Consider the following 15,756-nt stretch of genomic DNA (forward strand, 5'->3'; position numbering starts at 1 on the left):
ACACAGATCTAATCTGCCAGGAAGTTTCATATCAGCGCACACCCCGCTTCAGAGTGAAAATCTCATTCTGGATAATGAAATACATTCAAAATACTGGATTTACATTTAAATAACTTGAAATTAAATAAATATTCCTACGGCTAGACCATAAACATGCCCTAACACATGTTATTAATACATAAACAAATTAAATAAACATATATCAAAGAAATAGAACAGAACTAAGCCAGTAGCCTAATGTCTCTGTGTTTTCTAAATAACAGAAAATAATTGATCAGTTTCTCCATCAATGGTATATATCGGATATGAACAAAGACATAGACGAATAAATATATTTATAAGCATGCTGCTACCGTTTCTTCGTGTAACTGTGGAGTACTTATGGCCTAACACCATCGACAGCAATTGGCCACTTTGACCCCTAATAACTGATGTACTATTCAAGTTACATACCGATAATTAATATCAGTCTAGGTTTGCACTAATAGCTTTCTAAAGACACATCGATCGACAAAATCGGATGAACCATTTAGATTTTGGAAATTCGTTGCTGGGTGTTACTTGTATATCTTATCGGCACATACTAAACTTTAAACTAATAAAGATATTGAAAATCTGATTACACCATCAGAATCGTCGTGCAAATAATGGTAATTTACATGTTTCTTTTTAAGGTATCATGATTCATCTGGCTACTATTAATTTCTATACGAACTGTGAAATGTCTGCCATTAAAGTTTCACAAAGTCCGCTATCTTTGGCACTCCTGGCATGTCTCCTTCATCGACACAGCGTCACCATAGAATTCTGAGCCACGGGGTTGGCTGGACCACATGTTCTGGCCGTTGTGCAGCATCACGCGGTTGCTAACGAGCTGCGGCTTGCTGAGCAACCCAAGCGGTGGCCGCCAACTCTGAATTAAAAATATTTCCAGGGCGCCACAACTCTCCCGTTACCTCACAAGCTGTTGTCCAGTTCCACGCCTAGGTATTCGACTGATCGTGACCACTGGATTTGTCGGCCTAGGACCTGAATTTCATCTAGACTGGGTCTTTTCTTGCTGAAATAAACTATCCTCGACTTGTCTGCATTTAGCACCATTTTGTTACTGCGGCACCAGGTGACTTCTTTGCCCATCTGTCTCTGGAGGCGGCTTACGTCGTCAAAGTGTTGCCGACCGCCCATGTATAATGCCGTCTCGTCAGCGAATTGTGCCAGTTGAACGTTGTTGTGGCCGTGCGGTTCTAGGCGCTTCAGTCTGGAACCGCGCGACCGCTACGGTCGCAGGTTCGAATCCTGCCTCGGGCATGGATGTGTGTGATGTCCTTAGGTTAGTTAGGTTTAATTAGTTCTAAGTTCTAGGCGACTGATGACCTCAGAAGTTAAGTCGCATAGTGCTCAGAGCCATTTGAACCATTTTTTGAACGTTGTTTTCCAATGGCAGATATTTGATGAAGACGTTGAATAGGGCTGGTGAGAGCACCAAACATTGCTGTATGCCAACTGTTAGGGTCCTGGTGCTGGATTTCTTCCCTTCCACTGTCACAGCACTGTTATTTGGAAGACGTTGAATAGGGCTGGTGAGAGCACCAAACATTGCTGTATGCCAACTGTTAGGGTCCTGGTGCTGGATTTCTTCTCTTCCACTGTCACAGCACTGTTATTTGGCGGTCAGCTAGATAGTCCGCTATTAGTTGCACGTAGCAGTCCGGTATTGACGTCTGGGTGGCCAGTTTGTTGACTAGTTTGGCATGCCACATTCGGTCGTAGACTCTGTCCCAGTCGAGGAATGCCGCCGCTGTGGATTGTGAAACATTGAAGTGACTGGTGATGTGTTCCACTACTCTTACGACTTGCATTTCGGCCAATAATTTTCGTTCGAACCCATACTGTTGTGGTCGGATTGTCCCATCTTCTATTAAGGGTTGTTGGATGCACTTTAGCATCACTCTTTCGAAGATTTTGCTTAAGGTACTTCGACGTCTCTTTTCGTCTCGGCTCGATGTTAATGGTTGTCCCACTTGAGATGACGTGCAACGGCGCCCGTCGATCACGACAACGCTAATCTATAACTATTATAAAAAGAAATTCCTCGAGCAGTTTGGTTATTTTTCAGATACTGTCTCTCAAAACTGATAACAACTCTGTACCGCCCTTGCTTGTAATTAAAGCAATGGTTTTCGATGTCTGTCGATCTTCTCCACTTATAAATATAGCGACGGCACCACTCGATAACGCGATGACTGCCTTGATCTGAAATGATAACCAAAAGGCCTTTGGGTGTCCGCGACAAACTTTCCAATTTACGCGAACTTGCTGACTGTAGTTCTTATGCCCGGTTGGAGAATGGGTATTCAAACGTTGAAAATAAAATGTCTTGAATCATCAATCCATCACCCAATCCGATGTCACATCATGATTTCTGCGAGGATATTGAGTTGTTAATTATTATTCCGTCGTCAAGGCGTCACTACGTCGCGTATTCAACAACTACACTACGTAATCCCAGAGATAACATACCCTTGATCAATGTTCAGAATTCTTCTTATTTCGGTGTAGACTTATTGCTGTTTACAGTTAAATTGTCAGTAAATCATTTTTCACTTTTATGTTATTCGAAGAATCAGTTAATTCCACAAATACACTTTAAATGTCCATTAAATGATGTATGCGACACGAAGGATTAAAGTTGAATTAAAGTTTATTGTTCTTCGTAATTATTTGTCCCTACTCAGAGCACACACACAGATTGTTCATACAGGGAATTGCGTCTGTTAGCATCAGCAATTCTGACTTTGACGATAACGTCTGACAACATGGCGCAATTGCAAGTTCTTCGTGATTGCGATTATCTGTTGTCTATTCAAGTCTAATAATCCAGATTATGTTGGCGATCAGTCTCTTTCTGTGTCCTTCGATGTTCGTGACTATCAAGTACCACGAAGGCTACGTCCCACCACAAATCAGCAATCACAAGAGTTACTTTTCTGTCACATACATCGTATCCCGTTATTTATCTAAACGGTAAAGATGATTTTACTTTTTCATGTAATCGACATACACTTGCCGCCCGGTGTGGCCGTGCGGTTCTAGGCGCTACAGTCTGGAGCCGAGTGACGCTACGGTCGCAGGTTCGAATCCTGCCTCGGGCATGGATGTGTGTGATGTCCTTAGGTTAGTTAGGTTTAAGTAGTTCTAAGTTCTAGGGGACTGATGACCACAGCAGTTAAGTCCCATAGTGCTCAGAGCCATTTGAACCATTTGAACCACCGTTCGTTGGAGACTTGTACACGGCGTAGTGCGATGAGTAACGGCAGGTGGTCGGAGGAAAGGTCATGGGTTGTTGTGAGTTACACTTCTGCAGGAATGTTTTTTTGTTAGAACAATACACAAGACGTCGGGGTTGCGGTTCTGGAATATCGGAATATATGTAGGTTCGTCTGGTCCGTGGACTTCGATTCCGAGGTCTTTTGCAAATCCAAGCAGGCAGTCTCCGTTTCTGTTGTTCGCTCGAGAATTCCACGACTGATATTTCGAGTTCAAGTCTCCGCCGATGAGTGTTGCCGGTGACAGGCTGGTGAGCGTTTCCAAGTCCTCTCTCATGCGTTCTGCAAGGGGCGGTAAGTATGTGGCAAAGAATGTGATGTTTCCTGTGTTGGTGCGGACTGTGACAGCGGTAGCTTCCAGATGGTTTCGGTGGGGGAAATCTTCTTGGTGGTGAATTAGCGATCGGCGGACGAAGACTGCTGTACCACCTCGTCTTCTGAGTTGTCTGTCCGTGCGGTAGGCGAACATGTTTCGTAGTTTCAAAGTTTCATTTAGGCGGTGGTGGGTCTCGTTGACAAGTAGTACGTCCACGTTATATTCGGTGATAAAATGTTCCACTTCTTCCTTCTTGTCTTTTATCCCATTCGTGTACCATATGGCCGAGGCAATGTCTCGCGTGTTGTTGTTGTGGGCCATCCTATTCGAAGAGAGACATTACTCCCTGGCCGGCCTGTGTGGCTGTGCGGTTCTAGGCGCTTCAGTCTGGAACCGCGTGACCGCTACGGTCGCAGGTTCGAATCCTGCCTCGGGCATGGATGTGTGTGATGCCCTTAGATTAGTTAGGTTTAAGTAGTTCTAAGTTCTAGGGGACTGATGACCATACATGTTAAGTCCCATATTGCTGAGAGCCATTTGAACCATTACTCCCTGGGCCAGTGTCAAAAGTTTTGAGAATGGTTCGGTGGCTTTTTGGATGTTTGCTTCTGTTGCCTTGATTTCTGCGACGTTTTCCGGTTTGAAGAGTGACTTGAAAAGAGATCTGATTTGTTTGATGGTGTCGCCTGCTGCTCCCGTGGTGGTTTCTTCTTGTGGCGTCTGGGTTGGTTGGTGGCCCCATGCCATGGTCCGTACTGGTGGGTATTTTCGATGGGAAGTGTTCCTCCGTGTTGGGTGGTGCTGGGGGTGCAGTCGTAGGCGCCGGTCGGCTGGTCTGGGTGTCTCGGAGGTTGACTGAAAGCCTGAATGGTTTTAGGGCCCTCTGACATTCTGGGCAGCCTCTGAAATGTGCTGGGTGCCCCTTTTTGTCCGCAGAGGGGCATGTGCACTGTTCCGTTGGGGGGAGTTTGCAGGCCGCGGATGAGTGCGGGCCGGCAAACTTTACACATTATGGTGGCAGTCGGAAATACTTCGCGGTGTGTCTGAGTAGCTGGCAGTTTTTATACACTCGCGTTTCCATGATGTATTTTTCGTTGTAAATTTGGTCAGATTTCTTCTCTTTCGGGAGGGAGACAACGTACACTGGGATTGGTTTGAGTTCCTTCGTCTTCTCATCCCTCTGGCTGTATTGGTGGATGTCTTTGATAAGGTATCCTCTCCCGATGAGAATGTTGGCTATAGTCTGCGGGGGCACCGTTTCAGGCATTCCTTTCATGACCACTTTTAGACTGCAGTCATCGGGGAGCTGATGTGTGAAGTAGTGAAGGTTATTCTCCTCCAAAAACTTGGTGGCTTTTTTGTAATCTTCCACTGACGTGAAGTGGTATCTGATGTGATCGCCTATGTAAATTTCTCGAAGTTCGCCTTCGATGTTCTTCTTCATTTCTGCGTTAAGTTGCAAGTAGTCTCTCGTGTGGTAGACCACGAACGGCGGTGGCTTTCCTGATGCAGTTGCTGTCGTCGTTGTCGGGGGGTGGTGTTGGTCTCCCGCCTCCTCCTGTAGTTCCGTGTATGAGTTGCTGACTGGTGCAGCAAACGTTAGTGCCCTGGTTTATACCCTCTTGGTTGCTTCTACGGTGGTGGTCGGTTGGTCGGTGGTTTTCCTTATTCTTCGCTTGTTGGTGACGGTCTGGAAGCCGGCATTGTCTGCCTGCTCACAGGATGGGTACATGTCTGAAGGGTCGCACGCCATATGCGAATCGTCAAGGTCTGTGTCGGCGCCGTTGCTCTCGCCCTCCGAGGCGTCTGATTCTTCCGAGGAGGAGCGAACGTGGTGTTCCTCTTCCTCGGTATGGCTACTATGTCTCCCAGGTCGAATGCTTTTGGTTGCCGTTGCTCGTCGTAATTGCTAGCGGCGCAGTATGTCGCGAATCTGTTGTTCCTCGGCCGGTAGTTCGGCCAAGTAGAACTGCGGCGGGTTTGAGGCTGTGTCTTCAGCTGCAGCCTCCATTCTGAGCTCTTCTCCGTGTGTCGGCTGTCCGTCGTCGGTGTGGCAGGTCGGCTTTGGGGAGGAGGGCCCCTATCCGCGGAATCTCGGCTGTTCTCTACCATTTTCATTGCCTACACGACGCGGGCTGGTCCCTCCGCAGCAGGGACCCCGGCCGTGGAAAGTCCCCATGCTAGCAGTTCAGGCTAGCCCCCAACAACTTGCCTATGCTATTCGTGCCCTACACCGCAATACCCTAACTCAGAACACGACAGTGTTACATTTTACGCGTGGCCAGGCGCGTGTTTTATTCGCAGCGTGGCTTCGAGCATAACGCCATGCCCAAGCTACGGCTGCTCCGCTCGGAGTGTGCCCGTTTTACTGCCTCTCGGGCTGTATTTGTATATGTGCCGCAGCGGACTACCGAGGGAACATCTGTTGTCTACTGCCTTAACACACGGCAGCAGCCCCAGAACGACCGCTTTTCGGACACATGATCTTTAATAACATAGTTATGATTTAATTTAGAATCTTCTTAATTTTTACATGTATTCAGATAAGTTGTTTGAAAGCACAGAAAAAGTTTCAGCTCCCTTAAATAAAGACTGTGCCATCTAGAATATTTTTAGAGGAACTAACGGTAGATCGTCACCTCTGAACCATAGCTTTACTAGAACTTGCATTAATACTACACCTCTAAAATTTGGTATAGCTCTATTATTTGGTAGGTTTTAGCATCTGCTTTAACCAAAATTCTCTATTCTTAAAATTACAAGTGCTTAATTTACTACAACTGGGTATACTTTAGCTATAAAATTGGTTTTTGCTTAATTACTCAAAAACTATAAGAGGTATCTTAACGTGCTCCCTCAGTTATGATTTGTAGGGTGAACTAAAGCATAAAACACATTTTTACGTTTAGAAGTCCAATATTTAGCGCCTTCCATTTACCTGAAAACGTGGATTCCGGTCGTAATTATTGCTCTTTAGCTTTGAAACCTGCACCACTTATTTATGAGCTCTATAGGCACATTCTGACCAAATTCTGCCTTTCTAGGTATATTATTTAGCGCCACTTAATTTTCTCTTAAAACGGCATTCTTTTACGGAAACTATCAAGGCTAGGTACATAAAGACTTGATATTTGAAATGTTATTATACTAAAATATTTAACAAAGTTTTAGTAGTAAATTTTGATTTTTAATTTTGTACTTAATTGTGGTGCAATACTTGTGCGCTATGCGCAGACGCGTTAACGTGACGTGGCGCTACTAGCAGTTAACTGCGGTAAGTCCAGGCAGACTCAATCGCCTCTGTATCTCACACACGATACGGCGCTTGCTTTGCTTCAGATTGAATAAATAATGAAGATTTACTGAATCGAATCCAGAAGATAAGCAGGGTTTATTCATAGAACGCAAGCTATTGTTTTGACGTATAACTGCTTTGGTATCAGAGGCAAATGTGGGGCTGAAAATTTTGGGAGAGTAAGGCTTGATTATAGTAAGTAGGTTCAAGTGAATGTACGTTGCGGTTGCTACCCAGTGACAAAGGGACAGGTGTAAGAGTCTGGAAGTATGTGTGTCCCAGAAATAACCTCTCATGATTTTCGTATCGGTTCTTCTCTATGCTATATTTTCCTTTGATGATGGTGGGTTTGTATTTTTCGACAACATTTCCAGTTTGCGGTCGTTGGCCTCCATACTCGATGGATAATCAGCACAATTACCACCCCAGCCACCTTCTTCTTCTTCGCTTTCTTTCCCTCGCTGCAAACAGGCGTTGATATCCTTCATTTTTTTTGTGCCATTAAATTGATAACTACAGCAGACAGCAGAATTGCGTTTTAAAAGATGCAGCAGCGAATGTAATAGAACTCACGACGCCTTCTTTACGGTGCGCGACACTTCCCATTACGCAACTTTTTTTTTTTTTTTTTTAGTGTGTGCCCCGACCGGGACTCGAAACCCGGAATCTCCTGCTTACATGGCAGACGCTCTATCCATTTTTTTTTTTTTTTTTTTTGCAGACACTCCATCCATCTTTTCTTTCTTTCTTTTTTTTTTTTTTTTTTTTGGGCCAAGTAGTAAACAGAAATTTTTATGGTGCACAAAAGAGTATCACTTCATAATTGAAGGAAGGTTGCTCCACCGCTCTGCGAGAGAAGGGAAATGTGAAAGCGAAAACGGGAAAGAAAAAATGCCTTCTGCATTGGTGAGCATCTGAATAGTATCGTAAAATTCCGACAAGTACTAAAGTCCCAGGAAGCAAATGGGATTCATACATACAGGTCACTGGCAACCTCTGCGATCCGAAATATTGTATTTGAAGCATTTAACCGTTAATTATGATGTTCAGCATATCTCCAAATATCCTCCTATAGTCACAGTGTTGTCTCATTTTAAAGTGTTCAGTTTCTATGTAGGAATAAGAGTGGAGGAAAGTAGCATGCCTATTCTGCTTAACAAACGATGCTGTGTGGCCCATGATCCACGTTGCAGCGTTGTTTTTTGCTCGTGGATGTCTCAGTTTTTGTGGCTGAATGATCTCTAAAAGATCTACACCACAGGGCGTCGTACGGTCTATCACCGACAATCGTTGACGAAGAAATGTAGTAATTTCTTTTGCATGTCCGCACGTGAACCTATGAAGAAGCGTATCGACCCTTCAGCATGCGTCACAGTTGGGCGTTGGATGAAGGACAATTTTATGTAGCTTTTCATTCGTTGCTACTTTATCGTTGACTGTTAGATCCCAGTCGGCTATGACGCGTGACGGTAACACGTCGCTGTGCACATTCCGCCATACTATACTCCAATGTGTAAGTTGATGTTTTTCTTCGAGACGATTCCTGTGGTTTGTTGTCGTGAGAAGGCCATAAAGCTTCCTGTTCGTCAGGCTTCCGTTATCGACAATGTTGTGTCGAATGTAGCTCATTTCCATGTAGTACAGTCGCACATGTCGTTAAGAAAGTGGAATGCCGGCGATATTAACGGGTGGGTCAAGGCTATGAGGCTTCCACCGCTGAATGAGGTTTGTGATGATACTGGTCCTCCGGGTACGGAACTCCTTCCTGATGCGATTTAGGAGCAGGGTGACATATTTTTTTGTGTACTTTAATGTGGTTAAGGCCACCTTTGAACGAAGGTAAGGTTAAGGTATCGAATTGAACTTTGAAAATGTGCCCCCGAAAAAGAAACCAACATAACGCTTGTTGTCTACTCTTGGCTAGATGGTCGGAGATTGGAAGAATTTGCGCTAAATAAGTCATCTTGCTCGTAATGGCGATCTCGATGGTCTTAACTTTCTGTAGTATGTTCAAGTCACGGTCGGAGTGAAGTATCAAAGCAGCACGTAATTTATTAAGCATGTGTGACCAGTTCTTCGTCAGGAATTTGTCTGGTTTGGCCTCAAAAGTAACACCGAGGGTTGTGTGAGATTCCTTGACCTTGCACCAGGTAACATGGGATATGTCTCCGATACCGCCACCGATCTGCAAAGCTGTGGTTTTAGTTCTATTGAGTATTGCTCCTGAAAGAAACGTGAAAGTTTGTAAAAGAGTTTCCGCTGACAGAAGTCGTTGCGATGATGACACAGTTACGCATACATCGTCAGCATACGCAATGCATGGGATAGTGACAGACTCGACGCTAAGTCCGATCCCGCTATGCGCCAAGTTGTTCGGTAGCGGCTCCACTGCAATGGCGTACAAAATCATTGACAGAGGACATCCTTGGCGGACGGATTGCTCAATGGAAACTTCTTTTGTAAAGTGGCCATTAATGAGAATCCGTGAAGAGGCGTTTGTAGTAAGTTTGCGAATTAATTCTTGAGATGAAGTCCAAAACCTAGTTTCTTCATGCTTTTAAAGAGGAAGTCATGACGTACACGGTCATAAGCCTTCTCAAAATCTAGAAAGATCAGAGCGCCCTGTCCTTTGGTTTCAGCATACGAACAGATGATGTCCCTCAAATCGCAGGCTGCTGAGATTGCACTTCGGCCTTGCACTGCACTGTACTGGTAACTGCCTAAAACCTTGTACATGACGGTTTGCATCCTTAGCTTAATCGATCTGGTGATGATTTTGAAATCGGCATTCAGGAGTGTGATGGGTCGCATGTTTTCGACCTTCCTGCTGTTCCCTTTTTTCGGTAAGGGCAGGGTGATACCTTCCGTAAATGGCTTGGGTATAACTTCCAGGTGCCAGAGTTCATTCGCTATCTCGAGGAGTGTCGGACCAAGGAGGTTCCAGTAACGCTGGTAAAACTCAGCGCTGAGACCGTCGGGTCCTGGTGACTTCCCTTTCTTTGCACTGTGGACCGCCAGTCGGATTTCGTCCTCTGTGAAAAGAGATTCCAGATTTGCAGTATCCTGTTGTGACAAGCGACAGCTCAAGGTCCTAAGAAAATCGTCGCACGAGTGTTCATCAACGGCTTGCTTCTTGTAAAGTTGACTATAATAGTCGTAGACGTGCGAGATGATGTCACGTTGCTTCGTGATGGCATTCTCAGCGTCATCAACGACGGCTTCAATCAACATGGCTTTACACCGTTTCGTCGTTCTCAGGATGTGGTACAGAGAGGCCCGTTCTTCGGCGGCAACGTCCTTGGGGTGGGCTCGCACGATGATGCCTTGCATTCGTTGGCTTTGTATCGCCGTGATTTTCGCTTTATATCGTTTGATCTTTATGTCGATATCGCGAGAAGGATTGTTAGCGCGACTGTACAGTTCTCTCAAACAGCGATAGTAAAACTCAATAGTCTGTTTCTGCCAAAAGCTTTTTTGTCGGGCGTAACTCTTGAGGGTGAGGCTTAATTTGGGCTTAGCACACTGAGTCCACCACTGGAGAGCGCTATCGTAACGACGTCGTTGCCGCTGGAGCTGTTGCCACGTTATGTTCACCTCCTCTTCAAGTTGGGCATCCTGCAGAAGGCTGACATTCAATTTCCAGTAGCCTTTCCCGCGGTATATTTGCTGGTGGCGTAGGTTAAGGTAACACTGATACGCACAATGGTCGGAGATGTTGACAGGAGCTATGTCACAGTTCACAGCGTGTCGCTGGAGGGCCTCGGACACATAGATCCTATCCAGCCGACTGGCAGAATGACTGGTTACGAAGGTGTACGCTACCCGTTCACCGTGCAGTTGTTGCCATGTATCGTGAAGACGCATGCCATGAATTAAATGTTCAAGTTCGATACATCTGTTCGTGTTAGGAGTTTGGTCTCTGTCGTTAAGCACACAATTGAAGTCACCACCGAGGATGAGATGTGCACGACAAGCGCTAAGAAGAATGGGAACCTCGTTTTTATAAAATGTTGAGCGATCTCTCTTATGAGTGCTACCTGAGGGAGCGTACACGTTAACAATCTGCACACCATTCACTCGAAGAGAAATGCCACGACCACTAGGCAGCCGCTGCACATCCGTAAATGGTATACCGTCGCGCAGAAGTATGGCAGTGCCTACAGCATCCTGGAGATCGATGTTATCAATGAGAACGTAACCGGGCACTTCTAAGACTGTGACTACCTCCTGTAGGAGGGCAATGTCAACGCTGGTACCATACAAGAAATCAGTTAGCGAACGGAGTTTCACCGCACTTTGAATTCTATTGACGTTAAGTGTGGTAACGTTGTAGGTTTGGCTATCGCACATGATGGTTCAGAGGACAATGAGCTCTGTGTTGGATCGTCCTTCTCGACGTCTTTGAATCAAACTCGTTGGGAACGTCTGGAGTACTCTGAGAGTGGAAATGTCGCAGCGCGATGGTCATGCGCGAGAGCAGCTACTGCTGCATCTCCTCGTCCTGCTGCCACCACGGCTCATTGCTGTCGGGGTGCTGCGCGGTGCGCGCGCCGCCCTGCCCGCCACCGCCGGCTGAGTCTGTCAGCGTGGTCGCGTCCGCCTGGCCACCACGCGGGGCTGCGACTGACGTCATCGAGTTCCTGCGGGAGCGCTGCTGCAGCTGCTCGCTACTCTGTTCGCTCTTCCTCTTAGCCGTTACGGTGCTCGGTTCCCTCTCAGCGCTCAGTAGTGCCTTCAGGTGTTTGGTCTGTTCACGAATGCGTTCTTGCCTCGCGGTGTCCTCGCAGCGCACGCAGCAAGAAGATTGAGGTTCAGTCTCGCTGCCACTTTCTGACATATGTACGGGTCTCAAATCATCCGACTTTTCCTCTTTGCTACTATTCCCTTTGCTTCTCCTTCGGCGGCCTTTCTTCGTTTCTGCTGCAGTCTCTACCGATAGGGGCGGTTCAGGCAAACTGATCTGCACCCACTCCTGTATCTCACACGGCTTAGTTTCAGAGGTGGCTGGCGCATCGTTGTTATCCAGCGGTAACTGCCCCGGTGAGGATGACGGTGCCGGATCGACGTCCGTCCTATCGCAAATGTCTTGGTCACTGCATTCCACCTGAACTGGCATCTCCGCCTCGCTAACACGTTCCGGCTGCCGAGGTGGTGGTACCGTCCCCGCGACTACCTCACTCAATAGCGGAACAAGCTTTTCACTACCGTCTGCAGGACGTTCCCGTGGAAGTTGAAATGGACGTCGACGTGTACAGTTCATCCGCAGATGTTCTGTTCAATTGCAGATCGAACAGGTAGGAGGTTGTCCAATGTAAGTTACCTGTGCACGACAGCCGCCAATGGCAACATACGAAGGTATATGCTTTTTTAAGTCCACACGTACACTTCGCACCCCGCTGTTAACTTGGTAGCGATATGCACTCGACCATTTTTCATTGGTAACTGACAAAACAACGCCGTACAGTGACAGAGAACGTGCTATCAGGTCATTAGGGCACTCAGGTGGCACATTAAATACCCTGACGGTTCTCACTCCGTATCCCGAAGGCACGATTTGGACATTGCTAATACTGCCATCATTACGACGAAATGGTCTCACACCAGCATGCTCCTCAACGAATTTCTCATAAGTGTCACTCGAAATAAATTTGATAAATAACGAGTACTGCGCAAAGTCCAACTGGAACGTGTCGACTATATCTTCCGGCAATTTCAGATCCTCAAAAATCCACTCATGGATTTCGAAAGCCGTCGGTCGCAAGGCAGCACGATCGAAAACACACTGAACGCTGTTCGCTCTGTTAATTGTCGACATCTTACTTACAACAGTGGTACAGAAACAAACGTTAACAGCGCTCGCACACGCTGCTCAGCTCTCCACCGCAGCACTGCTCGCGACGTAAACACTGGCCCGCGCTACCGCCCGTCACCGCGCGATGTGCACTGGCCGAGTGCCTGAGCACGACTTACGATTGGGGGACATGTTGAAAATGTGTGCTCCGACCGGGACTCGAACCCAGGGTCTCCTGCTTACATTGCAGATGTTCTATCCATCTGAGCCAGCGAGGGCACAGGGCATAGTGTGCCTGCAGGGACTTATCCCCTGCACGCTCCCCGTGAGACCCACATTCCCAACATGTCCACACCATTGCATTCGTAGTGCGCCTAATAGATGTTTGCCCATCATACTCATTACTCATGGCAGATTAATCTACCAAGTCCCGTAAGAGTGCGTTCGCACATGAGGGTCAATGGTCAGGAAGCCATATTTTAACTATATATGAAGGTAGTATCTGTTCCCGAGAGAACAGTTACCGTTGATGACCGTGCAGCTTTCGTTAGAATGAAATGATAATCGAATGGACACCCCCCGCTTTTAACAGGCGTTGGTATACCTCATTGGGGACATGTTGTGCCCTCGGTGGCTCAGGTGGTTAGAGCGTCTGCCATGTAAGTAGGAGATCCCGGCTTCGAGTCCCGGCCAGGGCACACATTTTCAACACGTCCCCAATGAAGTATATCAACGCCTGTTTGCAGCGATGGTGTCCATCTAATTATCATTTCATTCTAACGAAAGCTGCATGGTCATCAACGATAACTGTTCTCTCGGAAACAGATACTACCTTCATATATACATGTACATTCTTTACTTCCTGCAAGGAAACAAGGAGGACGAGCTCGATTATCAGGAAGACGTGATGCCAGTGTTGTTTACTTTACTTGTTCACAAGATGGCTCTGTTGTATCGTATTTACAATTTCTCATGCCACAACGTTCTATGAATCAACGACAGACCCATTCATTCATTACTCAGTGCTGTTCAGAGACATACAGTGCAATACGATGGAGCAGTACCGGTACAGTTTCGCAGAACTCACTGACGTGCACCTTGTGTATGGGGAAGTACGTTGCAGTGCTCTCTCTGCTGGAAAGCTGCGCAGGGAACGATTTCCTCAAAGGCATCATACGCCACGCCGAGTGTTTATTTCTCTCGATACACGAATGCGGGAGATTGGCTCATTGCGAAGAAGAAACGAGGGACCTGGCAACACGAGGACCACTCGCACACCCAATTTTGAAGACGAGGGGCTGAAACGTGTTGCAGCGGACCCCACTACACGTCCTCGTAGTATTCCACGTGAAATGGGCGCTGCACATACTAGCGTGTGGCGAGTACTCCACGAACAACAATTACACCCATATCACCCACAACGAGTCCATGCAATGCGTTGAGTGACTTTGCACCGAGGGTCGCTTTGTGTCAGGGGTTGCTCCAACAATGGATTGACCGACCAGTTTTCCTCCACATCGTGCTGTTTACTGACGAGGACTCATTTAATCGTGCTGTTACATCGAACAGCAGGAATAACCATGTGTGGGATGAGGAAAACTCTCACGCTGTAGTAGAGTCACAGAATCAAGTACGTTTTGCTGTGAATATCTGGACTGGCATTGTAGGCGACAATCTCGTTGGGCCATGTCCACTAGCTGGCCTTCTGAATGGCCACCTGTATTTGAGGTTCGTGCAAAGAGTTCTACCTGAGTTGTTGGATGACGTACCCTTGGCTGTCAGTGAGAGGATGTTATACAACATGACGGTGCACCGTCTCACTTCAGTGTGGACGTCCACAACCATCTCAATGCTGTAAGCCGGCCGGCGTGGGCGAGCGGTTCTAGGCGCTTCAGTTTGGAACCGCGCGACCGCTACGATCGCAGGTTCGAATCCTGCCTCGGGCATGGATGTGTGTCATGTCCTTAGGTTAGTTAGGTTTACGTAGTTCTTAGTTCTAGGGGACTGATGATCTAAGATATTAAGTGCCATAGTGCTCAGAGCCATTTGAACCATTTTCAGTGCTGTATTTCCTGGTCGCTGGATTGAAGGGGAGGTCCTATTTCATGGCCTGCTAGGCCACCTGACCTGAATCCCCTTGATTATTTCCTATGGAGATATCCAAAGTCACTTGTGTATGAGACCCCAGTGGATACGGAGATGGAATTAGTTGGCCGCGCGGGATTAGCAGAGCGGTCTGAGGTGCTGCAGTCATGGACTGTGCGGCTGGTTCCGGTGAAGGTTCGAGTCCTCCCTCGGGCATGGGTGTGTGTGTGTTCGTCCTCTGGATAATTTAGGTTAAGTAGTATGTATGCTTAGGGACTGATGACCTTAGCAGTTAAGTCCCATAAGATTTCACACACATTTGAACATTTTTTAAAAATCAGTTGTCAGTATTGTAACCAGGAATATTTGTCAGAGTGCGTCAGAAGCTTGATGGCCGTCAGTTTCAGCACATTTTGTAAGACACAGTACAACTGGTACTTTCATTGTGTCAGTGATGGTAATTGCTGTCAACTGTAACTAATGTAAATTAAAAAAGTACAGAGTAATTTGATTTTATTCCTATTATCTCCTCAAGCTGGTTCCTCCGACTGCAGGTTCCCTACCTGAAATTGTTCAGTGGAGCATCCTCTATGTCTTATTGAATTTCTGCACGCTCTTACGGAAGGACCTTGTATTATGAAATATTATGAGTAAGCTTAAATAATCCAAGCACGCCCCTAAAGAGCTATTTTTCAATTGAATGGTGCGTGAGAAAATTAATATTTATGACAAATGAAGTTTCCCATAACATCGAAATTATGGAATAGTAAAGCAGAGAGGGAAGAAAGAAGGTAATGAACTAAGTCGCGTATTTTAAAGAGGAAATAGCTTTAAGAATGAGAGAAGAAATTACTTGCAGTACAGCGTCTGAGAACTTTATCTAGACGTCGCCCTGCTAGAACTATAGCAGTCTCGGAAACGACGCGAATATTTCGACTCATTT

At 46.5% G+C, this 15,756-nt stretch overlaps 1 non-coding gene across 1 annotated transcript; it reads left to right on the forward strand.

Moving 5' to 3' along the window:
* The first annotated feature begins 13,351 nt into the window (after window positions 1-13,351).
* Trnat-ugu lies at window positions 13,352-13,426 on the forward strand. Its single transcript has one exon. It is a non-coding gene; the product is annotated as a tRNA-Thr (tRNA).
* The last annotated feature ends 2,330 nt before the right edge of the window (window positions 13,427-15,756 follow it).

Source organism: Schistocerca americana, chromosome 6, assembly GCF_021461395.2.
Source record: "Schistocerca americana isolate TAMUIC-IGC-003095 chromosome 6, iqSchAmer2.1, whole genome shotgun sequence".
Taxonomy (NCBI): domain Eukaryota; kingdom Metazoa; phylum Arthropoda; class Insecta; order Orthoptera; family Acrididae; genus Schistocerca; species Schistocerca americana.